Source organism: Chlorocebus sabaeus, unplaced genomic scaffold (genome assembly GCF_047675955.1).
Source record: "Chlorocebus sabaeus isolate Y175 unplaced genomic scaffold, mChlSab1.0.hap1 unalloc_scaffold_532, whole genome shotgun sequence".
Taxonomy (NCBI): Eukaryota; Metazoa; Chordata; class Mammalia; order Primates; family Cercopithecidae; genus Chlorocebus; species Chlorocebus sabaeus.
Window position 1 is genome coordinate 1 of NW_027327851.1, and position 24,483 is coordinate 24,483.

Genomic DNA, 24,483 nt, shown 5'->3' on the forward strand with positions numbered 1-24,483 from the left:
CTGCTTTCATTCCTCCATTTCCCAGAAAATGAGCCATGGGAGACACCAGGAGAGGCAGGAGACCATCCTCCTTGCACAATACCCACTCCCTTGGATGCTGTCCTCAGCGAGGGTGGCTGGGGTCAACCAAGGGGCCCACCCGCAGTGTGGCAGAGGAGGTAGGTTGACCCTGTGGACGTTGAGCTCGGTGGCAAAGGTCCTGGCCTTCTGGTAGAAGAAGAGCGACTTCTCGCGGTCCAGGAGGAAGTTGTGGGAGATGGTGGCCAGCCGCGTATAGATCTTCAGCTGTGCCTTCTTGTTGCCCAGGTCCACGGCAGCTGCCAGTGCCAGCTGGTAGTACCCGGCTGCATCAAATGGGTTCTGAAGGGGACAGGCCATGCTCAGCAAAAGGGGGACTCGGAGCCCATCTTCCCAGAGGCCATTCCTGTCTCCAGGTCATTCCACATGTCCAGCCAATGCTGGCTCACCCCATGAACCCCGAAGCCTGTGACACTGCTGTGGTCTCAGCTGCAGGAGGTGGGGACGACCCTGATACCCCTGGAAGCCTTCCTGACTGTCCCTACACCCCACTCACCCCAAGCCTCCTGCCCCAGTGCCACCCTCTCTGCAGGCAGTGGCTGCTTTCCCCATGGGCTGAGGTCAGGGCAGATCGTGCCTGCTCTGAGAGTTCCATGCAGGACCCGTGGCTCCAAGCCACAGCAGGGGCACAGTGTTGAGTGACCCAGGCTCCCTTCTGGCCCCTGTCCATGCTGACCATTTCCAGGCCCTCCAGGGGCCAGGCCAGGTAGAAAACCATCTCACAGGTGTCCACTCTGGCAATGTTCCCTGAAATATTGACGGAGTGTGACTCCCCAGACATCCACTCTCATTGTCAATGCATCTTTGGCTCAAACTCACCATCGCTGGGATGGGATGCCGTCTCCCAGACCTCCTCCTTGACCCTCCCATCCCCCACCCGGCTTCTCCCCAGGCTCCTCCTCCACATGGGGGTCACCTAAGGGACCTCTCTAAGACCCATGCCTGGCCTGTCCCTCTTTACCATCTCAAGATGGCTCCCAATGACAAAGTCCAAGATGCAGCAGTCCATTCCCTCACTGTCCCACCCCACACACAGAGCAGGGGCGTGAGAAGGCCCCAAGTCACCGCCACTGCTCATCCAATGCCCCCAGCCCAGCCGAACACTGGACTCTGTGCTGGGTGCGTGGCTGAGCCTAACGTCCTTGCTCCCAGTCTGAGGGCCTTGGGAGTGAACACTGACCACACAGGGTGGTCCGGGCTGTGGCAGAGGGAAGCCCAGGAGGTCCCAGACTCAGCCAGGGGTGAAAGGCAAAGGCTTCCTGAAGGGGTGGGGACTTCCCAACTAAACAGGAAGGAGCCAGCCAAAGCATATGTCTCTACATGTGCCTGTGTGTACGTGTCCCTGTGTGTGTGCGCGCACCTGTGTGTGCCTGTGCCTGTGTGCATTTTCATCTGCCTGTAGTGTGTACAGCAGCTACTGAGTGGCAGGCTGAGCCAGGACACACCTAATCCACCCTATTCCAGGGCTCACTCTCATGTGTAGACTAAAGGGGACACCATTTTAGAGGCAGTTGGCAAAGATGCCCATTTACCCCTGCTTCTCTGCCAGCCTTCCAGGTCCCATCCAGCCCGGCTTTTTCTCCCACTCCTCTGGGCCCTGGGTCCAGAGCCTCCTATACAAGGAGGAGGGTGTAGCCTTGGAAAGACAGCCGCCCTTGGGGAATTCCAAGGGGGCCTCCCTGTGGGAAGCTGGCCTGCGCTGACAGCATACTCACGATGAGGCCCAGAGGGCTGTGCATGGGAAGGAGGTGAAGGAGGCCACTGTCCCCCGACCCCAACCATGGACTTTGGCCTCTCAGGTACTACTTGGCGCTTTCCTTTCTCCTGGACAGGCGGAGTGGGCGGCAGGCTTGACCAAGAGAGAGAAAGGCCTCTTCTGGGAGGCCCGTCCCCCTGGGTCCCAGGCAAGCCCCTGAGCAGTGAGCAGCGTCCCCCTGGGCCTGACACCTGGCACCTCCATGTCTGGCTGGGACTTGGGAGGCCACAGGGACCACATCTGACCACCAGGTGTCGCCAGCACTGGGCTGAGGCATGTCGGGCCTCCGTAGGCCTGCAGTGGGGGATACAGGGCAGGGTCTTAGGGCTGCCCCGCTCCTCAAGTTGTTCTAAGGCCTCCAAGATCTCGGCCCCTGGACTGGAGTGCCCTGGCCCCTCAGCCCATAACGAGTACTGACGCGGTGCCGGTGTGATGCTAAGGAAGGGCGGTGCCTGCGGGGCAGAGGGGTGGAGACAGCCCAGGTCTGAGTCTGCCAGTCCTAGCTCTCCAGCCCTGCAAGGCTGGGGCAGACAGAGCACAGCACGTCCCCTCCAGACACACCCGACCCAGCAAGGCCTCAGCCTGGCTGGCTGGGGCCCCGCCCCACTGCACCTGCCCTGAGCTGGGGTTTCCCTGTTTGTGAACCCAATGGTAAGATACTGGTCCCACCCCACCCTTCCTGGGTGATGTGAAGATTCAAGGTGTCTCGGGACTCCAGGAAGGAGTTGCTCCGTGCAGGCTGGCACCCTGCGCAGGCTTCCTAGAGGAGGTGCCAGGATTTGGGTTGGATCTTGCAACGTGGATTCAATGTGAGGATGATGCTGTCCTCCGAAATGTCCTTCTCCCGACCCTATTTTCTTTGTTAAATGCACCTTGACACTTGACTGTCAAGACTCAGCTTTGATGTCACCTCCTCCAGGAGGGCCTCCCTGACTACAATCCTCCTCCTTAACCCAGAGGCCACCATTGCCCACTCATGTGTCAGCCTCCCCGGCTGAGACTGAGTTCCTGAGGGTGGGGCCTGGCCATCTTGGGAGCTGAATTGTATCTGCTAACCTTGCTGGCTCCTCCAGCCGGGCATAGAGCTCCAGGGCGGCCACTGGGCCATTTCTAAGGAAGGCTAGAACCCAGGCCTCGGGTCTGGGTGGAGATCCCACTCCAAGGGGACTGGGAACACCCCGAGCCCTGCCCCTCCCTCCCACCTTCAGGTCGTAGAAGATGATGTCACGGAGCATCAGGTACACCTTCACGTAGTAGAGGGTCTCCTCGTCGAACCCCAGTGGCAAGTTGCAGAGCTACAGGGTCTTGAGGTAGAAGTGCTCCGCCAGCTTGTCATGGCCCAGCCGGTGGTAGGCCATGCGCTCATTCAGCCGGTCCCCTGGGGTGCAGGCCAAAGGGGCAGGTGTGAGGACGTGGCTCCCTGGGGCAGGCAGGGCACAGGCCCCTCAGGAGCAGGTATACAGACCCCAGGCAGCACTCGTGGCTTGCCTCCAGGCACCTGTGGTCACCAGACTCACTTTCCCGTCTGGAAAGCAGAATTAATAAGGCCTGCCCCTGTCTACTGTGAGGCTTTGGCAAAGTCGGACCTGGATGGCCCAGCTCTGTGTCTACACATAGCCACCTGCCTCTGCTCACTGGTTTTAACCAGGGGAGCCCATGCAGTTCAGGTGCTCCCGGGTACCCCAGCTGCAGGCAACCCACAGATGTGACATCTGACTCCTCCTGGGTGTGTCACGATCAGATCCCCCTACCTTGGGAAGTCAGCTGCACACCTACTGTGTACTGGTCCACAGGACACAAGGCACTGGCACATGTGGCCTGCCTAGGGTTCGCTGTCTCTGGAGGGGGACAGACGACCCTGGCACAGCACCAGGGGATGCCCGGCCTTAAGGGGCAGACTGCTGGAAGGGGAACTGGGATTTTATCAGCCAGAGAGCCGTGTGGTTGATGACGGTGGGAAAGGCACAAGACAAAGGGAATATGCCACTCAGCCTGGCACATACAGGGACCAACGAGATGCCTGGCATGTCTAGAAGGCAGAGGGCACACTGGGCGGCCCTTGTGGTCAGCAGCGGGAACAGGCAGAGGAAGCAGAGCTCAGTCAGGCAGGGAACTCTGCACTGCGTGAGAGACCTCGGGCTGTTCCTCACAGCCGGACGGGGAAGCCAGTTGGGCAGATCTGCCTGCCTGGACAGGAGACCAGGAAAATCCAGCAGCTGTTTCAGCTCCTGGCCTGCAGACCCAGAGGCTGGGCTCTGGCAAAGTGTGGGTCCTGGCAGGGTGGGGGCTCAGGGGACGTACCCAGAGTGATGCTGAGTGCTAGGACCATGTGGGCAACCTCCAAGCCCTCCTGTGGCTTCTCCATTGTGACCAGGAGTGCCACCAGCTTGCTGCACAGCTGTAGCTGCGGCTCCACCCTGCGGTTGTCCGTAGTCACTGCCAGGGGCAGGGCCTGGTCCTACCACACAGGCAGGTGGGGTCAGGTTTCCCACAGCACCCACCTTGCGCAGAGTCCTCGTCAGAGCTCAAACATGTGCTTGGAGCTTCCCACACCCCAGCTACTCCTGCACCTCGACACAGCTCTGTGCTGTGGGATAACACATAGTTCAGACACCCAAGTTGGGGGCTGAAGAGTCACCTGAGGCCCATCCAGCTACTCCCGACAGCCTCAAACCAGCCTCTCCCACCTGAGCACTGGGGGTCTGACTGGGGGGAGCCAACCTCCTCTCTGCTCTAGAAACACCACACTGATCTGTGCCCAGGGCTGAGCCACACTGTGAGCTCAGAGGAAAGGAGAAGTCGTCCCACTTCGGGGTACATGCAGACCTGGGCCTCCCACTGATATGCTGTGTGTCCTTTGACATGTCCCTGTGCCTCTCTGAGCCTCAGTTTCCTCATCTGGAAGATGGGGACAGGACTTCCCACTCATGGTTGCTTGAGGTCATCAGGTACAAGGGTAGAGCAATTGTCACGTCCAGGCTCCGAGCGTTTTTCCCGGGCAGCGGCATGGTCATATGCCTCAGACCACCAGGTGCCCCACTGAGGCCCACCCACATCAGCCCACAGGCCAGCTCACTCGGTAGAAGGACATGCCTTCCTCCTGCTCCCAGGGCCCATTGAAGAAGATGTCTCCAACTGCCTCAAACAGCTCCAGCCCCAGGTTGGGGTCGCCTGTGTGCACGTCCACATTCTGTGCCACCTGAAAGGAGACAGAAGTTCGCTCCAGACCCACACCTAGCAACGTGGCTACGCGCACCTTTGCCAGCCTCTTTTCTCCCACACACTACAGGTACACCTGAGCATTTTTCAGACCCTGTGCATGGAGGCTGCCCCCACCACTGGCATGAGGACAATGAACTGATGCACCTGAGTGCCAGGAGGTGACTGAGCAGCTGCAGCCCAGGAGCCCGACACCTGTGAATCCTACCACCAGGGGTAGCCCTAGCCCACTCCCCCTGCACTCAAACCAGTCTCCGTGGCCCCTAAATTGCTGGGAGCCCAGCCCCTGTCTCCTTTCTGCGTTGTCACATCCCTGCCACATCAGCAGTGTTTCAGTGTTTGTGGGTGGGCCTGGTCCCCTCTTGGCCATGAGCTCTTGATCCCTCTCCTCAGCTCAAGGAGGTATACAGCAGGTGCTCAATAATGAAAGCTTCACCAGGCTCCTGGGCTTCACAATTTGTACCAGATCACACAGTGTTTCGGAAAGCCTCTGAAAACAGCCACTATGATAGATTCATTTTGTAAGGAGGTGTGCCACGTGTCGCTTGGAGCAAGTTCTTCTGTGTGTTAACTGAGTGGTCACATTATTTGAGGATGTGCTGTATACCAGCAAGTGCTGTGCACTGTGAGGGGCCGTGCCTCTGCCCTCAGGGAGAAGATGCTGGCCACCGGAGGAGGATGTGAGGGAACCAGTTGGAGGGAGGGAAAAGGCACACAACAGGTGCTCAGCAGTGGCTTAGGAATGAGTGGATGGATGGATGAATGGATGACGAGATGAAGACACATGGATGGATGGAAGGGTGTGTGGATAGATGAATGCTTGGATGGATGGATGGATGGATGGATGGATGGGTGGGTGGGTGGAATGATGTGTGTATGTATGGGTGGGTAGATAATGTATGGATGGGTGGAGGGTAGATGATGTATGTACATGTGGATGGATAGATGGTGGACAGACGAATGTATGGATAAACAAATGGACAGATAGATGAATGGAGGGATGCATTAATAGGTAGATTGGTGGGTGGGTGGATGGACGAACGGTGAATGGATGGATGGGTGAGAGGATGGATGAATGGAAGGATCAATTGGTAGGTGGATGAATGATGGATGGATGATGGATGGATGAACAGGTGAATGGATGGATGATGGAAGGATGAACGGACGAACAGATGGATGGATGGTGGCTGAATGAATGGATGATAAAGGGACGGATGGATGAACAGGTGAATGGATGGATGGATGGAAGGATGAGCAGGCGAGTGGATGGATGATGGATGATGGATGGATAGAAGAATGAACAGGTAAATAGGTGATGGAAGGATGAACGGATGGGTGGATGGACAGGTGAATGGATGGATAGACGGGTGAATAGATGGATGATAAAAGGATGGATGAATGATGGATGGATGATGGATGGATGGAAGGATGGACAGGTAAATAGATGATGGAAGGGTGAATGGATGGGTGGATGGACAGAGAGTGAACAGCACAGGAGTCCTCCTGCATCCCTTGCCACTCACCTGGATGTACAGGTCCACCAGCTCGCTCTGCCGCAGGAGGTAATAGATCTTCCCTGCTTGCAGCCAGGCATGTGCCTCCTCTCTCCTCTGGAGGTCAATGAAAATCCCCAGACTTCGTTTGGTGTAGTCCAGAGAGGATTTGTAGGCCCTGGAATCACTGGAATCAGACACAGGTGTCAGAACAAGGACTCTCATCCTCCTGGAACCAGTCTGCCTCCTCCCGTGGGTCTGGTGACAGATGAATCTGGCATGTGGGGACTGGGAACGGCCCTCTTGTGTGTGCAGTGTTCTGCCCTTCCCAGGCTGCTGGGATGGCCAGAGTGAACACACACGGCATGGAAAAGATGAAGGACATCCTTCTGAGGGAATCGAGCATCATGCTGCCCTGTGGCAGGAGGAGTGTGCTAGTCCATCTCCCCTGCCTCCCAGTCATGGCCTGTGTCTCCTCCAGACGCACCAGGAGCCGTTAGTGTTCAGAGGCTATCTAGGCCGATGGTTCTCAAGGTGTGCAGGCATCACAGTCACCCGGAGGCCTGTCCTTATAGCTTGCTGGCCCTGCCCCCAGAGCTTCCAACTCCACAGGCCTGGGGCAGGCCCTAGAACTCCCACTTGCCACAAGCTCCTAGGTGACATGGATGCTGCTCTACTGGTCCAGGGACTACACTTTGAGAAGCATGGCTCTAGCACACTAGCCCATTTTCCTTCTGTGAACTTGAGGCCAAGACTACAGTCAGTCTCCCAGGTCCCTATGGAATCTGGCTCCTTCTCTGCTCTCTCAGTAAGTCCAACACTCAAGGGGCTGGGACTGCAGCAATGTCACTGGGCCCTATGGGTGGGGTGGTCAGGGCCATGGTTACCCCACCAGGTCAGGATGCTTGGGGGAAGCTGACTAGGCCAAATATGGGATGTGAGACCTTGAAACCCTGCCCCAGGGAAGCAGGTGACACAACTGGATCTGTCTTCTGTGGGAGAGAAGCCACAGGTGGCTGCTGTGGTCACATTTAAGGGGACAGACGAAGGCCAGGAGTGAAGATTCGGGGCAGGCACAGGTAAGATGACAAAAGCCACCATAGTAGGAAGAACAGCCCAGAGTGCACCTACTGCCTCTGCTGGGGTTGAGGTGACCTTTGCCCCAACAAGGGAGGCTCAAGCTGGGACTCATGGGCCAGCAGCAGCCCTGGGATGACCCCAGGCCGGCCAGCTCAAAGCATCTGATGCCAAAGCACCAAATGATCAAAAGGAGAGGGGCTGCTGGGCCCTGGGCCAGCTTCCCTGTGCCCTTCTCCCTGCCCGCCCCCACCTCCACCACTGCAAAACCAGCCCTTACCGCTCCGTGCCCAGGGACAGGTACAGCTGACTGATGGTCTCCAGGAGCTGCCCCTCCAGCACCTTGTCGGCCACCTTGCGGGCCAGGGAGAGCTGGAGATCGTGGTAGATGACATACTGGGCCTCGCTGGGCATGACGGCGCTGTAGAAGTAGCACAGCCACTGGACGGCCCGCAGCTGGTCTGGGCAGAAGACAAAATGGAAGACGTTAGTCTCCCAGCATCGAAGCGAGGCTGGCTGGGCTCGGAGGCCCCTGCTTGCCTCCTTCACACCTCTGTGAGCCTGGGCCCCATAGGCGGGGCGCCTGAGCGCAGACAGGCCATGCACCTGTGCCAGGGCAGACGCCAAGCACACTGTGACATGGGCACATCTTGGTGTAGATGCTCATGGTACAGGCCGGCCTTCTTTACAACTCCCAGGGCCGAGGTTGTGGATGGACACAGAGTGAACAGCAGGGGCTTGGCACCTGCACCAGGCCATCTATTTCTGCTTCACAAAGACCCTCTGGCCAGGATCAGGGCTGCCTTCAGCCTGAGCTGATGAGGCCAGGGGCACAAGTGGCCCCTGTCACAGATGGAACCCTGAGAGAGCAAAGCCAAGCATCACGTCTGCCACACATGGCATCATGTTGGGGGAATGGGATTCAAAGCTGGCCCCTGGCGTTCCCACACATGCTTCTCTCATGCAACCAGGCTCCCTAGCCACAGGCTCACTGGCCTCTCCCAAAGCCTGATTTTCTAGTGTCAGAAACATTCCGGAGATTAACATAGGAAACCAGGTACGCCGAATGGACATCTGTCACACACGCCACCCAGCAACAGCCGAATACACAGTCCTCTCGAGCACCCATGGGACATTCCCCATGACAGACCATGTGCCAGGCCACAAAACGAGCCTCAGTGAATGGAGAAGGACTGAGACCAAAGCAGAGGTGTTCTTCAGCTGTACTGGCACAAAACTGGAAATCGACAGTGAAGGAAATGTGGGAAATTCAAAAAATATGTGAAAACTACACACTCCTAAACAACCAGTGAGTCAAAGAGACCAGCAGGGAAACCAAAAACTAATTTGAGAAGAATGCAAACAAACGCACAGCCCCGGCCAGTGCGGTGGCTCACGCCTCTCATCCCAGCACTGTGGGAGGCCGAGGCAGGAGCATCGCTTGAGTCCCGGAGTTTGAGATCAGCCTGGGAAACATGGTGAAATCCCGTCTCTATATTTTAAAAAAATACAAAAATTAGCCGGGTGGAGTGGTGCACATCTGTAATTCCAGCTACTCGGGAGGCTGAGGCATGAGAATGGCTCTAACCTGAGTAGAAGTTGCAGTGAGCCAAGATTGCACCACTGCACCCCAGCCTGGGCAATAGAGCAAAACTCTGTCTTTAAAAATAAAAACAGCACAACGTATCAAAAATTCCAAGATGCAGCTAAGGCAGTGCTGAAAGGGAAATTTATAACTGTAAATGTCTACATTCAAAGAAGAAAAATCTCAAATCAAAAACCTAACCTTCCACCTTGAGAAACTAGAAAAAGAACTAAACCCAAAGTGAATAAAAGGAAGAAAATAATAAACGTGAGAGTGGAAATGGAAAGTAAAAATACAGAGAATGGAAAAACAAAAGAGATAACAGAACCGAAGGTGGGTTTTTTGAAAATAACACAATTCACAAATCGTTCACTAGACTGACCGAGGAAAGAAAGACGGGACACAAATGACTAAAATCAGAGACTGAGCACCATGGCTGACGCCTGTCATCCCAGCACTTTGTGAGGCTGAGGTGGAAGGATCGTGAGGCCAGCATTCAAGACCAGCCCGGGGGAACATGATGAGACCCCATCTCTAATAAAAATGAAGAAATAAAAAATTACAAACCCAAGTTTCTAAAATCAGAAATGAAAGAGGAAACATTATTGCCGACCTGACAGAAATAAAAGGATTCCACGAAAACACTACGAACAATTGTACACCAACAAACCAGACCATCTAGACACAACAGCCAAATTCTTAGAAGGACACAAACTACCGAAAGTGACTCAAAAATGACCCCAAGGAAGCATGTGGGGTATCAGCCCCGCCCTTGGTCTCCTCGATCGTTCAGCGCAGGGTGGGGAGACAGGGAAGCATGATCCCCGTTCCCTGGCCTGCATTTCCAAGTCTGAATCCCCCAGCACCCCGGGGAGGGCCTCGTAGGAGGAGGTACCACAGGCTATTGTGCCAAGAGCCACTGGAGGCTGCAGTGGGGGCTGGGGCACTGGGTTCCTGGAGGGTCTCCTTCCAGTAAGAGAATGTCCCTGGGGAAGAAGCCTGGGTCTGAACCCCCCAACCTTCCTTGGGCAGATGTGTGGGACCGGGGCCCCTTCACACGGTCCTTTCCAAAATCTTATCCCTCCTAGGGCCAGGAGTGGGTGCCAGGCCTGTGCTGGAAATGGGCAGCTTTGGTCACAGCCCCTGGGGCTCTGGTCCAGGTCACAGGAGGCACCTCTGAGTGGTCTCACTATGCCATGACAAAGCGCTGCAAGACAGAGGGTCCCACAACAGTATCCCTTGTCTCAGCCATTTCCCTGGACTCAACTTCCTCATCTATTCTCTGTGGCCTAGATTTCGGACAGCCCTGCCCACCTACTGTCCGTTCACTGCTCAGTCTGCAGTGACTGTTCGATAGCACTCCATGGCTCCCCAGTGCTCTTGCGGAAAAGGCCAAGCCACAGCCTGAGGCCCCAGGCCCTGCTTAGCTCTCCAGAAGAGCTTCTCACCATCCAGCACCCAACCCACTCCTTCCCAACTCTGCACCTCCCTGCATAAGCCCTGTTCACTCATCCCCGCTCACACCCCACTCAACCCCGCTACCACTCCCGCTCACTCACCCCCATTCACACCCCGCTCACTCTCCCGCTCACTCACCCCATCACACCCCACTCATCCCCGCTCCCACCCCACTCATCCCCGCTACCACTCCCGCTCACTCACCCCCACTCACACCCCACTCAACCCGCTCACTCACCCCATCACACCCCACTCATCCCCGCTCACACCCCCCCACTCATCCCCACTCACTCCATCACACCTCCACTCACTCACCACCACTCACCCCCACTCTCTCACCCCTAGGCCTTCACACAGGCTACACCACCAGCCTCTCCTCCACCAACTATTACTTGACTAAATGCTCTCAACCCTCTGGTTCTAGACTAAAGAGGCTTCCCTAACCCAGGGCCAAGTGCTGCCCCGCCATCACGCCATTCACCCTTTTGTGGCTTCTGTGGCCTGAAGCTCACATTCCCACGCTCAGTCTCTGCCACCCGAGGACCCCACAAGCCCCATTTGTGGGTGGGGCCTGGCACACTGCACAACGAGCTGCTTTTGCATGAACTGCTCTGCGGCTTTGGGCAATCACCCGCCCCCGTGTCCTCTGTGAAGTGGGATGACAGGTGCGCAGGCTGCCAACATACCAAGCAGATAACACGGGCACAAGAACTGGTGTTCAGGGCCTGGCTCATGGTGGGGCCCGAAGTCCCAGCGCAGCCGAGCCTGCCTTGATCCCAGGGTTATGTCTAGGAATTCCCAGCATGCAGGACTTTCAGTGCCCAAGGCAGGATGGTCCCTGGGCAAACCAGGAAGAGCTGGCTGCCTCAGTAGGCCACAGAGGGCCTGGCCCTGCATGGGAACCGCCTGTCTCCAGGGCGCTTGCCAACATCTGCTGCTGGACATGGCTCAGCACTTTCGATGGTGCAAAAACCACCACTTGTTTCTGAATCATAAACCCCAGGTGAGCCCTGACCCGAGTGGCCCCAGAAGGCTCACAGGAGGAACTAGGGCACTCACTCTCCACATGGCCTATTTCTACGGTGACCAGAAGGGCCCACTCATAGTAGCCCTTGCCCTGCTGGGCTGGGCCCTGGCGGGTGCAGAGGTGGCCCAGCTGCAGGAGTACGTGGGTGAAGTCTCGGCCACACTCCCTGCAGGGCAGCCTCGAGAACAGCTGCATGGCCCCCAGGAGGTAGTGCTGGGCCAGCCTGCTGGCACTTGCATGCAGGCACAGGGTCCCGAAATTGGCCAGCACCACTGCCTGGTTCCTCCAATGGCCCAGGTCCCAAGCCGCTCATAAGGCGCAGTAGTAGCCCTCAGCTGCCTGCCTCGTCCGGCCTGTCCTCTTCACAGCCACGGCCAGCATGTTGGCCATTACACCCTCTGGTCCTCTCTGGCCACCACTGCATCCTGGACAGACTGCAGGATGTTCAGGGTCACCAGGCTCTGTCCATGAAGCACGTGAAGCCAGGCCAGGGCCACCAGGCAGTCCACGATGGCACGGACTCTGGTCATGAAGAGGCCAGCTTTCTTGGCCGCCCCTCGGGCATGTGCCAGGCACTCAGTCAGCTCCTCCTCGTCGCTAAAGCTGCAGAACATGCTGCTCAGCCATGGCAGTGCCACGTCGTACAGGCCACAGAAGCTGGCCTTGTACCCGGGGGCGTTCAGGAACAGCAGCAGTGAGCTCAGGGCCTCTGGGTCCTCCCAGTCGTCCTCAGCTTCCAAGAAGAAGGAGGGGTCCTCGGGGTCCTGCAAGCTCACGTTGCTGGATGCCGCACAGAGACCCCAGGACGCTGGCTCCAGGGGGCAGCCTGGGCAGGTCTTGCATTGTTCCAGAACATTCTTCACCTTCGACAGGGTCTCCTGTGGATCCAGGCCCAGACAAGATGGAGGTATTTCTGCAAGTCACAAAAACACCTAGACATATTAGAGTCCGGCAGTGAGTCCTTGGTCCACTGGGGGCAGGGTCCCCCCATCCCTGCCCTCTGTGTCCCCGGCGCAGCTTGCCATGAGCCCTTTAGAATTATGTGCAACGCAAACTCGGGGCCTGGAGCACGTACGAACTCCGGCACTACGGGGACAGAGAGAACACGCAGGCCCGTGGCCCGACTCTCCTACAAAATCACCCTCCTGTCCTGTTTTGTCGCCCACCTGACAGCAAGGTTTTAGGAGACTGTGTCAGAACAGTGACCCCTCAGAGATGCCTTTCCCTTTAGAAAGAATCAAAGCCTTCTAACTGGACCCATGAATATGCAGCACCACAACTACAAATGTAACTTCTGTCAGCATATTGGGCCCCCCGGTGGGGTACAGGAATCCATGAAATCCTCAACAGCCAATCAGAGCTATGGATCAGCTCAAAAGCTGCTATGCAAAATTGGTAAAGCCACCGACGGCACAGGACAGGGGTGTTGTACCCATGTGCCCAGCTCCGTGCAGGGAAACGGACCATCCCTGCAGGAAGGATGGGAAAGCTTCCAGGCCCCTGTGGCCACCTTCACCGTGGATGGTCTGAAAACCTGAAGCCCACGGTTCCTAAAGGGTTAACAAAGGCCAGACTGCTCCAGCAGCCCACTGGTGTCTGCTGGCTTTGGTGGATTCCTAGCCAAAGCCCCCTCCCAGAGGTGAGCAAACAAGCGCATTTCCTGTTGGAAAACCTGGGATGAAAGGAGGCATTACTGGGAAGGGAAAAACCTAGATTTAAACCGACCCTCTGTTTCAAGCTCACATGCAAAAAATATGTTCAATACAAACTGCCTCCTTATTCATCTGTAAAGCCTTAGAATTAAATAAATAAATAAATATGATTTAGAGGCAAATGTCTGACTTGACTACACTAGATTAGCTAAGAAATCGCCCCCACCCAGCAGAGGCACACAGCCCCTCCCAGCCACTACCCTGGCCTCCGGGGCAGCTGGAGAGCCACGTGCCTTTGCTTCAGTGACTTTGGCAGAGGGTGGAACCACCCCCTCCCTGAGGCAAACCTACAACAGCCTTCCCTTCCCCCCTGGCTCCCCTCAGGAAGGAGAAGACCCTTCAGGGACCTCAGTTGAGGCCCCTGCAACCTAAGGCTCTGAATTCTGCTACCCGCTGAGGGCAGTGTGGCCTCCCATCTCTGAGGCAGAGCACAGGGTGAACTGCAGCTTCTCCAGGTCATGAAAAAGGAACCCACAGCTACATGTGGGTCCCAGCAGTGGAAAGGATGCCCCATCTCGGTTGGGGACCAGGCGGGGGTCAGCATGTTCATTGGAAGAAATGTGGGACCTCAGGGCCTCCAGTGTCAGAGTAGACGGGAGGTTCAGGCCCACCTCAGGCGATGTCTCTCAAGTCCCCGGCCCACACCACAGAGGGGTGACAGCCGCATCCAATGCCCACCGTACTCACCTCTGTCCCCTCCCCTGCCATTACTCCAAAGCCCAGCTCATAACCAGAGAAGCCTGAGCCACGGACAAAACCTACCTTGTTCCTGCGGCTGCTCGGTCTCAGCTTCCTCTACTGAGTCTGGCAAGGGAGAACAGAGAAGCAATGAACACCCCCAGCCAGCACCTCTGGTCCCATGTCAGGTTGAGCTGGTGTCGGTGTTGCAGGATGAGAGCATTGCAGGGTGCAAGGGTTGAAAGTCATATCGTCCTCTTCCCTCCTGGATCATGGGAACAACATCACTGTGTGGTGTACACTTTCTGCGATATTGGGAGTAACATTGTCTTCTGTGCCTTGGAATATTAAGGACAATATCACGGGGGGACGTGTACATCTTCTGCAATATTGGGAATAATATTATCCTCTCTCTCCCTGCATACTAAGAAAGATATCACAGAGTACGTGTTCACCTCCTGTGATATGGGGATTGATACCATCTTCTCCCCTTCCAGATATCAGGAAGAGTATCACACGGGGGTGTACGGTGTCTGAGATACTAGGAGTAATATCAACCTCTCAGCCTTGGAATATTAAGAAGAATATCACAGGGTGGATGTACACCCCCTGCCATATTGGGAGTAACATCAGCCTCTCCTCTCCATGGATATTAGGAACAATATCCCAGGCTGGGTGTACGCCTCCTGCTCTATGGGGAATCATATCTTCCTCTCCCAGGATATTAATAACAATATCACAGGGTGGGTGAACACAGCCTGCGATACTGGAATTATTATCATCCTCTCCCCCTCCAGATACTAGGAACCATATCACAGAAGAGCTGTACCCTCCCTGGGATATTGGGAGTAATATCATACGCTTCTTCCATGAATATCAGGAGCAATATCACCGGGTGGCTGTTCATTCATTGTTATGTTGGGAGTCATGTCATATTCTACCCCTCTCAATATTAGGATCAGTGTCACAGGGTGAGTGTATACCTACTGTGGTATTAAAACTAAAATCATGCTCTCTGTCCCTAGATATTAGGAACAACATCACAGGTAGGTGTTCACCCCCTGCAGTATTAGAAGCAATAATATGATTAATTAGCAAACATCAATCATCGATTTTAATAATTATCAGGCTAGTCTCGAACTCTTGACCTCAGGTGATCTGCCCGCCTCAGCCTCCCAAAGTGCTGGAATTACAGGCGTGAGCCACGGCACCCAGCCAACACTACTTGACATCCCTTTTTTGACCTCAAATTTAGCATGCGGAAAACACACTTTTGATTCCCCCTACTATAACCCACTCCTCCCATAGTCTTCCCGATCCCAATAACAGCATCTCTAGTCTTCCAGTTACTCAGGCCAAAATCCTTGACATCATCCTTAAAACTTCTTTTTCTCTCTCTTGTCATCCAACCCATTTAAACTCTCCTTTCAAAATATGTGCCAGACCTAACCACTTCTCACCTTCCTCATCATTTCTAACCAGGTCCAGCCCTCATCATAGCGCTCTGGGTTACGGCAAAAGCCTCCCAATCGCCAGGCACAGTGGCTCACGCCTGTAATCCCAGCACTTTGGTAGGCCAAGGCAGGTGAATCATCAGAGGTCAGGAGTTCAAGACCAGCCTGGCCAACATGGTGAAACCCCTCTACTAAAAATATAAAAAATTAGCCGAGCATGGTGGTGGGCGCCTGTAATCCCAGCTATCCGGGAGACTGAAGCAGGAGAATCACTTGAACTCAGAAGGCAGAGGTTAGAGTGAGCCGAGATTGTGCCATTGCACTCCAGCCTGGGTGACAAGAGCGAAACTCCATCTTAGAAGGTTTAAAAAAAAAAAAAAAAAAAAAGCCTCCCAACCCACCTGTCTCCTTCCACCTTTCACCCTGCCCTGCATTCTACCTTCCTCTCTCAAACATTTCAGAAAAAATAAAATTATATCCACAGAGAGGGAAAGTACAAATGGGGTGAAATGTTTGGGGAATCTGAGGGAAGAGTATATGGGAATTGTCTGTACTATTTTTGCAACTTTTCCATAAGTCTGAATTATTTCGAATTCAAGAGTTAAACAAAGAAAAAAAAAAAAACACTATCTCCCTTTGTGAATCCATCCTGTCTTTCCCCTGGCAACTTAAGGACACTCTCAACTAACACATCTATTTTTTCATGAACACTAAAAGAACCCTTGCCGAGTTTTGACTTTCTGTGCTTGGCAGTAGAAGTGTGTGTGTGTATGTGTGTGGTGTGTATGTATATATAGAGAGGGAGAAATATATATATGAGTATATATATAAATATATACTATATTTACAATGGTAATGTATATATATATAAATATATGTGTGTGTGTAGATATATATAATACGTACCCCATAGCCTGTCCTTAACCAGTTCTAAACTTAGTCCGAAAAACACACACCTAAGCACAGAATTTCAAAATAATACGATGAATATTTTGATAGAGGGATGTGTTGCTATGGAACACGCTGCTAAGACACAAAACCTCCTAGATGGGACAATGAATGAACGAAGTTTGCACCTATAGGCACCCCCTCTGATATCCCCTCAAACGTTTATAGTTATATGCATTTGCTTCCGCCAGGACCCCTATTTCATAAGGGTTAGTTCTAGAGTCTAGCAAGTTCCTACTACAGCTGGCACACATATGCCATTCAAAAAACAGTGGTGGAGTGAATGACGAGTTAAGAACCGTTTGTCAGCCAGTGCTCAGTAATACAACATGCACTGGTATGCAAATGATATTTTTGTTGAAAGCAACAGCAGGATCACAAATTATCTTTCCAGAGAAAGCAAACCTCAAAAGCTTCTTTACCCTACTAAAGCACATTATAAGAATCTCCCCTTATATAAAAGAAAACCTCCTCATTCGTTATCCATGGCATGTAAACCTAATAAGCCTCCGTCTCTGATGACATCTCTTCCATCCCCAGGGCTAGATAAAGGAGGTTCCAGAAACCATGGTAGTTGTGAAGGTGGCTCCCAGCTCTGACAGTCTTGAACCCTGCATGCGTGGAGGACACACAGCAAAAGAACAGCAGAGGGAAGCATCATCAGACTTCGAATATGTTTGAACCAGAGATAGCAAATAGGCTGCAGCCAACTGAAAACACCAGAGATTCATGGTGTTCACCTGAGGGGTTGTGCTCTTAAAAAACAAAAATAAAAAATAAAAATTAAAAAATTAAGAAAGGAAGGGGTCAAGAATCCATCAGGTCTGACTGAGACGTGTATCAGTGACTAACACCCCGTATGGCAAAAGTACTCCGGTGCGCTTTGGGTACTCACAGCTTCAGCAGTATTCAAAGGCGTGTGCTCCCCTAAGACTAAGCCACGGGAATACCCCCAGCAACACTGTGAGGAGAAACGTCTCCCATGATTTGGCTAGAAATACAGTTGTCTTTAACAAATTCACACTGAATAAATCCTGACTTATTAGAGCCTGTGAGAATGACATTCTCAATGATAACGGTTATCACTACAATCTCCAAACATCTGCGATCCTGCAGGGAGGAGCTGTGACAGTGCAGGCCACAGGCCACATGTCCAGAATGTTTCCCAGATTGCCTGTTACAGAATAAAAGAAATGAATCCCCCCCCCCAAGAATGTCTTCACTCACATTTAGCCAGTTGTTCCTTTGTGTGCATCTCTGTGCTAATATGGCCATTCTTCCCCACAGCCTGAAGTCACATGCTAAAATAAAAGAGACTCACATGAAGTCAGAACCATGCAGATGCAAGGAAACCACCACAAAGGAAATGGGCTGGAGAGTGTGGCCAGGAGGATGGTACTTCCCAGGAAGCAATTACTTCATCTCTGCCCATGAAGCAGGCAGCTGTTATTGTCCCCCAGGCCCACGCCAGCCACTCAGAGTAGGTTCTAACCAAACTACCTCCAACAAGCAATATAAATACACCACACAATTGGCTTCTGAAAGGACACCTTGCAACCAACAAGAAACTTAGCACAACTTTGACAAACTGTACAACTAAAAACCTTGGAAAGGGATAAACACTGCTACATTTTGACTCAAATACTGCTACGTGGTAGCACCACAATAATTCACTGAAACAAAAGAATGAATGAGGAATACGTTTATATAGGAATCAGAGGAAGCATGACTAATCATTTAAAGAAATAGGCAAATTCACTTCTCTTGGTCCTGTTTCTAGGTTCATCAAAAACCAGCTTTGGATTAGGGAATCTATTGCTTCCCAAAGCCTTCCTTCTGTGATTCCAGCCCAGATTTTAGGACTGCTCTCCCACTTGGTATATGAAAGCACTTTCTATGTATAAAAGCAAGAGTGCATTTCTGTGTTGAATGCGGTTTGGGACCTACTCTATGAGGCAGAATATCGTCATGTAACTTTAAACGTGACGACAAGGCTCACTCTAGATAAGGATAACACATAAGATGTGGCCATACACCTGTGCATGCCTGACAGGGAGATGGGGAAGTCTCATTTAATGAAGCCAGGGTGCCTGTTGCACCTGAACATCCTCAGTCCACGTCAAGTTCACAACGTCCTTCTGACATCAAACCACAGGTATCACATACTTTTCCATACTTTCCACCCAAGATTAAAATATGCAGAGCACCGTGATAAAGACACCTCCATTCCCAGCATGTTGGCTTTCATTCTGTAGAATTACATACTTTCGGTGCAAAATGGTGACCAGGTTCCAGCGGCAAGCAAGACTGGGCTCAGTGGGGACAGCAGGCCCTGCAGGAGCCACCACTCCTGTCGCCACAGTCTGATGCAGCTGCAGAGAGGCTGTGGCTGAGGCCATTCACTTTGTGAGAGAACCGCACAGGAGGGAAAAGGTAGGGAAGAGGGCAATGTCATGCTTCTGAGCCCAAGCCAAGGAATCGCATCCCCTGTGACTTGCACTTATATGCCCAGATGACCTGAAGTAACTGAAGAATCACAAAAGAAGTGCAAATGCCCTGTCCCACCTTAACTGATGACATTCTACCACAAAAGAAGTGAAAATGACCGGTCCTTGCCTTAAGCGATTATATTATCTTGTGAAATTCCTTTTCCTGGCTCAAAAACCTCCCACACTGAGCACCTTGTGACCCCCACTCCTGTCCACCAGAGAACAACCTCCCTTTGACTGTAATTTTCCTTTACCTACCCAAATCCTATAAAACGCCCCCACCCTTATCTCCCTTCGCTGACTTTCTTTTTCAGACTCAGCCCGCCTGCACCCAGGTGATTAAAAAGCTTTATTGCTCAAACAAAGCCTGTTTGGTGGTCTCTTCACAGGGACGCGCATGACAGGCAGGTGCAGAGCCAGGGAAGGACCTGTGATGAGAACAGAAAGGAATGCGTCTCCCTGTACACTCACTCGGATTTTATGACAATGTGCGCAGGGGGCTGAACTGGATGCCTGAGAACATTCCTCCAAGTTCTTTTGCTGATTTTCTCAATATTGGTGTAAAATCTGAACTCAGACAAAATTTTTTTAAATCGCTTCAATCAACATCTTTGTCTAGTGCTCAGCATCATATCTACATGATCATCTAGAAAACCAACTTCTCTTCTAAGGCTCACATCTTCCTATTAAGTCCCAGGGATTTTACAAGGGAATGCACCTCTGATTCGCACCAAGAACACAGACAACTACTGTTAAAGAAATGATTAAATTGCTTACATAATTTTTTAAACACCCAGATTTGAAATACAACAGAGACAACTTTTTGATAGCTCTGCTTTCCAACTGCGAACTGCGAGTGGAGAAAATAACCTACCATGATTTCTAACCAGTCAATAACCTGTCTTCCCTGGCTGCAGTAGGAGCAATCTTTCTGAGCTCAGGATGAAAAAGAACCCAGCTGGTTAGAGGACAGACAATCATCAGTTCTCAGTGGAATTCCCGGGTCCCAAATCCCCATGTGACACGTGGAAGTAAACAGCTATCATTGACCAAGCATCTGAATGCTTATCTCACCTCGCCATCTGATTCTCCTGCCATGCAAATTTAAAATTAATAAGCCTGCTATTAGAGAATAGAGTTGGTGCTACATCTGTCTTCCTAAAATTATGGATAATTACCAGCCCACAATGGCTTCTAATCAGATTTGAGTAGTCCCTTAGACAGGAAGCTAAAGTGCCTCAGCCCTAAACTGAGAAGAAAGCAGAAACTGGAATGCTCTAGGTTTGATTTTTTCCCCCTTGTTCTAAAGTTGCTGTTCCCGAATCTCCTTCTACTGTCTTGTTTATAAAATGTATGAGAAACAGGGAAATTCAAAGACATGATAGAAATGGCCACGTTTTCTAGGTACAAACTTTGTGAACATTATTTTCAGCTGCTGGGCTTTTTCTCCACAAATTGTGAGCCTGGAGTACATTTTCTCCCTCATGGTTACACATTCAGAGTCAGGGAAAGTGGCTTTAGGAGTAAAGAGGGGAGTGCAGTGAGAAGTGACCGGACACTGAGAAGGACAGACAGGGACTCTACCTTGGTGGCCTACAGCATTCCTGAGCCTCCGACTTTACTTTTCTATCTGTACAGGGGATCTAAAGGCCCGTGATTCTAGGCCATGACAGCTCTTCATACACACATACGCAAACATCACAGGCCTGTGTGAAAACTGTGACACTTGGCTGATTTCCTGAAGAAATTATCTTGTATCATTTCTACTCAAGTACTCCACCTCCTTCCAGACAATTATCTGAGGATGATGGGCTATCCCACAGCCATGTGTGTAACCTCTCCTGCTTACGATCCCTGTTCATATAGCATTTTCCAAAAGCATTTGGTGTGAACTGACAGAAGAAAGAAGAATAAGGTTCCTTCAGCCCATTCATTCATTCATTCATTCATTCAACAAATATTGACTATCTATGTGCCAGGCACTGGTGATATAACAGCGAACATATATTTTTGTAGGTAGCGACAGACAACCAAAAAGTATGTTAAAGAGTGATCAATACTGTAGAGGAAAATACACCAGGAAACAGGAAAGAAGAATACCCCTAGCCACCCTACACTGGGGTGACGCTAGTGTTACAAAATGGAAACAGCGGCCGGGGGCGGTGGCTCACACCTGTACTCTCAGCTCTTTGGGAGACTGAGGCAGGCAGATCACCTGAGTTAAGGAGTTCAAGATCAGCCTGACCAACATGACGAAACCTTGTCTCCATTAAAAACATAAAAATTAGCTGGACGTGGTGGCACACACCTGTAATCTCAGTTATTCAGGAAGCTGAGGCACAAGAATCACTTGAACCTGGGAGGCAGAGGTTGGCGTGAGCCGAGATCGTGCCACTGCACTCCAGCCTGGGTGACAGAGCAAGACTCTGTCTCAAAAAATGTAAAAAAAAAAAAAAAAAAATGTAAACAGAGAATAAGATACCAAAAGAAAGAACATGAACGATTAATTGTAACAAAAGCCTTTGTAAGCTGATACTTTCCTTCCTGGATCCTTGTCCCTTACAAATGGAAAAAAAGGGCGGAGAGGGGGTAGCATCCAAATGATGTTGTAAGATGGCTTCGCGTTTCAGATGTCTGACAGCCATACTCATGTACTTCAAGGAAAAAGCTCTAGCTCTATAAGCAATCTGGGCAATGGTTTAATGATCCTGTAAGATCAGTACCATATTCTCTCATTTTTCATAGATGAGGAAACTGAGGCATAGAAAGGCTAAGTAAATTGTCCATGGTCACAGGTGATTTAGAAACTTTTCTTCAAACTTTCAAAAGTTAACTACTGCCACTATTACACATGGGTTTTTGTTTGTTTGTTTTTGGTTTTTTTGGGAAAAGGTCTTGCTCTGACCAGGCTGGAGTGCAGTGACGTGATGATGGTTCACTGCAGCCTCGACTTCCCGGGCTCAAGTGATTCTCGCACCTCAGCCTCTCCAGTAGCTGGGATTACAGGCATGAGCCACCACACCTGGCTAATTTTTTAATTTTTATTTTTTCTAGGGATGGACTTTCACCATGTTGCCCAGACTGGTTCCAAACTCTGGGCTCAAGAGATCCTCCCAGGTTGGCCTCCCAAAGTGCTGGGATTGCAGGTGTAAGCCACTGTGCACAGCCCTACTCATGTGACTTATACAAAGTCAGAGCAGTGAGCAGGAAGAGAACAGAGACTTCAGCGAGTCTCCTGGCTGTGGCAACGCCATATCCCTCCTCCATACCGTAATGTGTCTACACCCACCAAGCTCCTAGACGTTGAAGGCAGGTCAGCTCAGAGACGAAACAGCAGTCAAGAAAGAGAAGATGCAGACACGCGTCTTGATTTCAGCTCGAGCGTGCCTCTCTGCCCTGCAGCTGCACAGGCAGAAACCAGGGGCCGTGAGTCTGAGGCAGTGTGTTCGGTTCGTGGCAGGTAATCTTTTGGGAGACCATCCCATACAATTAGTGTTACACTTCTCAAAAAGGAAGTGTGAGTTTTATAGAAAAATTGATTCCATTTGGGAGAAAGGCCTAATAAAACCACAAAAGGATAACACATTCATACAACAACAAATTGAATTCATCTGTCACAAACTGAAATCCCAAAGCCATCTGGGCACACAGCTGCTTTTCTGAGCTGAAATTCAACTCCAGTTGAGAAACAGGTCAACTTTTCTAAAAAGATTTCTTTTTCACATGCCTTCAATAAAAATTCCTTTCCCTCACTTGTCATTTTCCAGATTTAATGGCTCTGTTGGCCTTTCTCTCATTTAGGCTGTGAACACTGACTACATGTCTAATACCGCCAGGACTCCAAGGGAGGCACCCTAGGGAACAGAGATGACCGCAGCACAGCGACAACCTCAAGGAGCACACACGGGGAAGGCAAGATGATACATTCGAAGATTTCACACAGAAAAGAACTTGGCATCCATACCCCGTCCCATTTCTAGAAAACAACGATGCTGACTTAGGAACATTTACCGAACAGCCTGCAGTGTGGAGGCAGGCACGAGGGGGTTCCATGCGGGGAAGAGCACCTTCAGAAGGGGGCATGCAAGCAACGTGGAGGCAGGAGACGCCCCCACACACAAGGGCCAGCCTGGGGGCCTGCAGAAATGCCCATGCATCTGGGAAGAGGGAGAGAGGAAAAGATACTTAAATGCTCCAAAATGAATAGAAGCCTCCCAAGAACCTCCCCCGAAATGGGGCAGGGATTTACAAAAGACCAAACCGAGCATGCGCAGTTACCTGAACATAGCGCCACCAGAGCGAGCTATCAAGGAAGAAACAGGGTCACTAGAAACCTGAGCCTCTACTCGCAGCTCTGCGACTCATTCACCCTATGACCTTGGTGAAGGCTCTTAGCTTCTGTGAGCCACAAGAGAATCATGGGAAAACAGAAGGTATGAAAGTGCTCTACCTTTTTCACAGAACTGCTAAGGGAATAAAATCAGATAACGGATTTTAAAATTCTCTGTGAATTACAAAGCAAAATGCAAACTTATGAAATCATTCTTAGCGTTAATAGCAGCACTGTAAAATTAAGAGCAGAGTTAAGACCACAGCATTTTCCATCCCCCGACTCCCGAGACAAATAGTGAGTCCAGCTGACGTATTTGGGCAACCCCAGTATCTAGGCTTTGAGAGTCTCAAACAGCTCATGAACTCTGACAGTATCACTCCAGCCCAGTGCTCATGAAGTTCTCCAAGACAGCCAACTGACCTAAAATACTACAGCTTTTTCAGCTGGACTTGAAGCCCTCCAAGCTCACAGCACAGCTAAACAATGAAGAAGAGGTTTTCTGCCACTAGACTCAAAAGCTGGCTTTCGTAGATTCCCATAGAAAGAACATTCAAGGCCAGGCATGGCGGCGCATGCCTGTAATCACAGCAATTTGGGAAACCGAGGCAGGAAGATCACCTGAGGTCAGAAGTTCAAGAACAGCCTGGCCAATATGGCAAAGCCCCATCTGTACTAAAAATACAAAAATTAGCCGGGCATGCTGGCAGGCACCTGTAATTCCAGCTACTCAGGAGGCTGAGGCAGGAAAATCCCTTGAACTCAGGAGGTCGAGGTTGCAGTGAGCTGAGATCACGCCACTGCACTCCAGCCTGGGCGACAAGAGCGAAAGTCCATCTCAAAGAAAAAAAAAAAAAAAAGAAAGAGCATTCTTTTTTGCTGATGTTAAATTTCCTGTGCTTAACACAGAGAAATCATACAACACTGAAATCCCAAAAAACATATCATAAAAAGCATTTAGTGACTGAAAAGACATTCAATATAACCTGTAACAGTGAGTTCTCCTCCTCTTTCCAGCCAGCTCCACTAACGCTGTGACCCTTAACAATGCTTTCACTAACACAGAGGAAAATTAATAGGACTGCGTACCCCTCTCAGCTGACAGTTAAACCACTGTTTCTCCCTGGGCTCACTAAAGATGACCTTTACTCAAAACCAGGCTGCAACGACCCTGTAGAT

General features: G+C 51.6%; 2 pseudogenes; both read right to left on the minus strand.

The window, feature by feature from the left end:
* Positions 1–6: 6 nt before the first annotated feature.
* Positions 7–3,192, minus strand: LOC140711298 (SH3 domain and tetratricopeptide repeat-containing protein 1-like; annotated as a pseudogene).
* Positions 3,103–24,483, minus strand: part of LOC140711297 (SH3 domain and tetratricopeptide repeat-containing protein 1-like) — a 41,141-nt pseudogene continuing 19,760 nt past the window's right edge.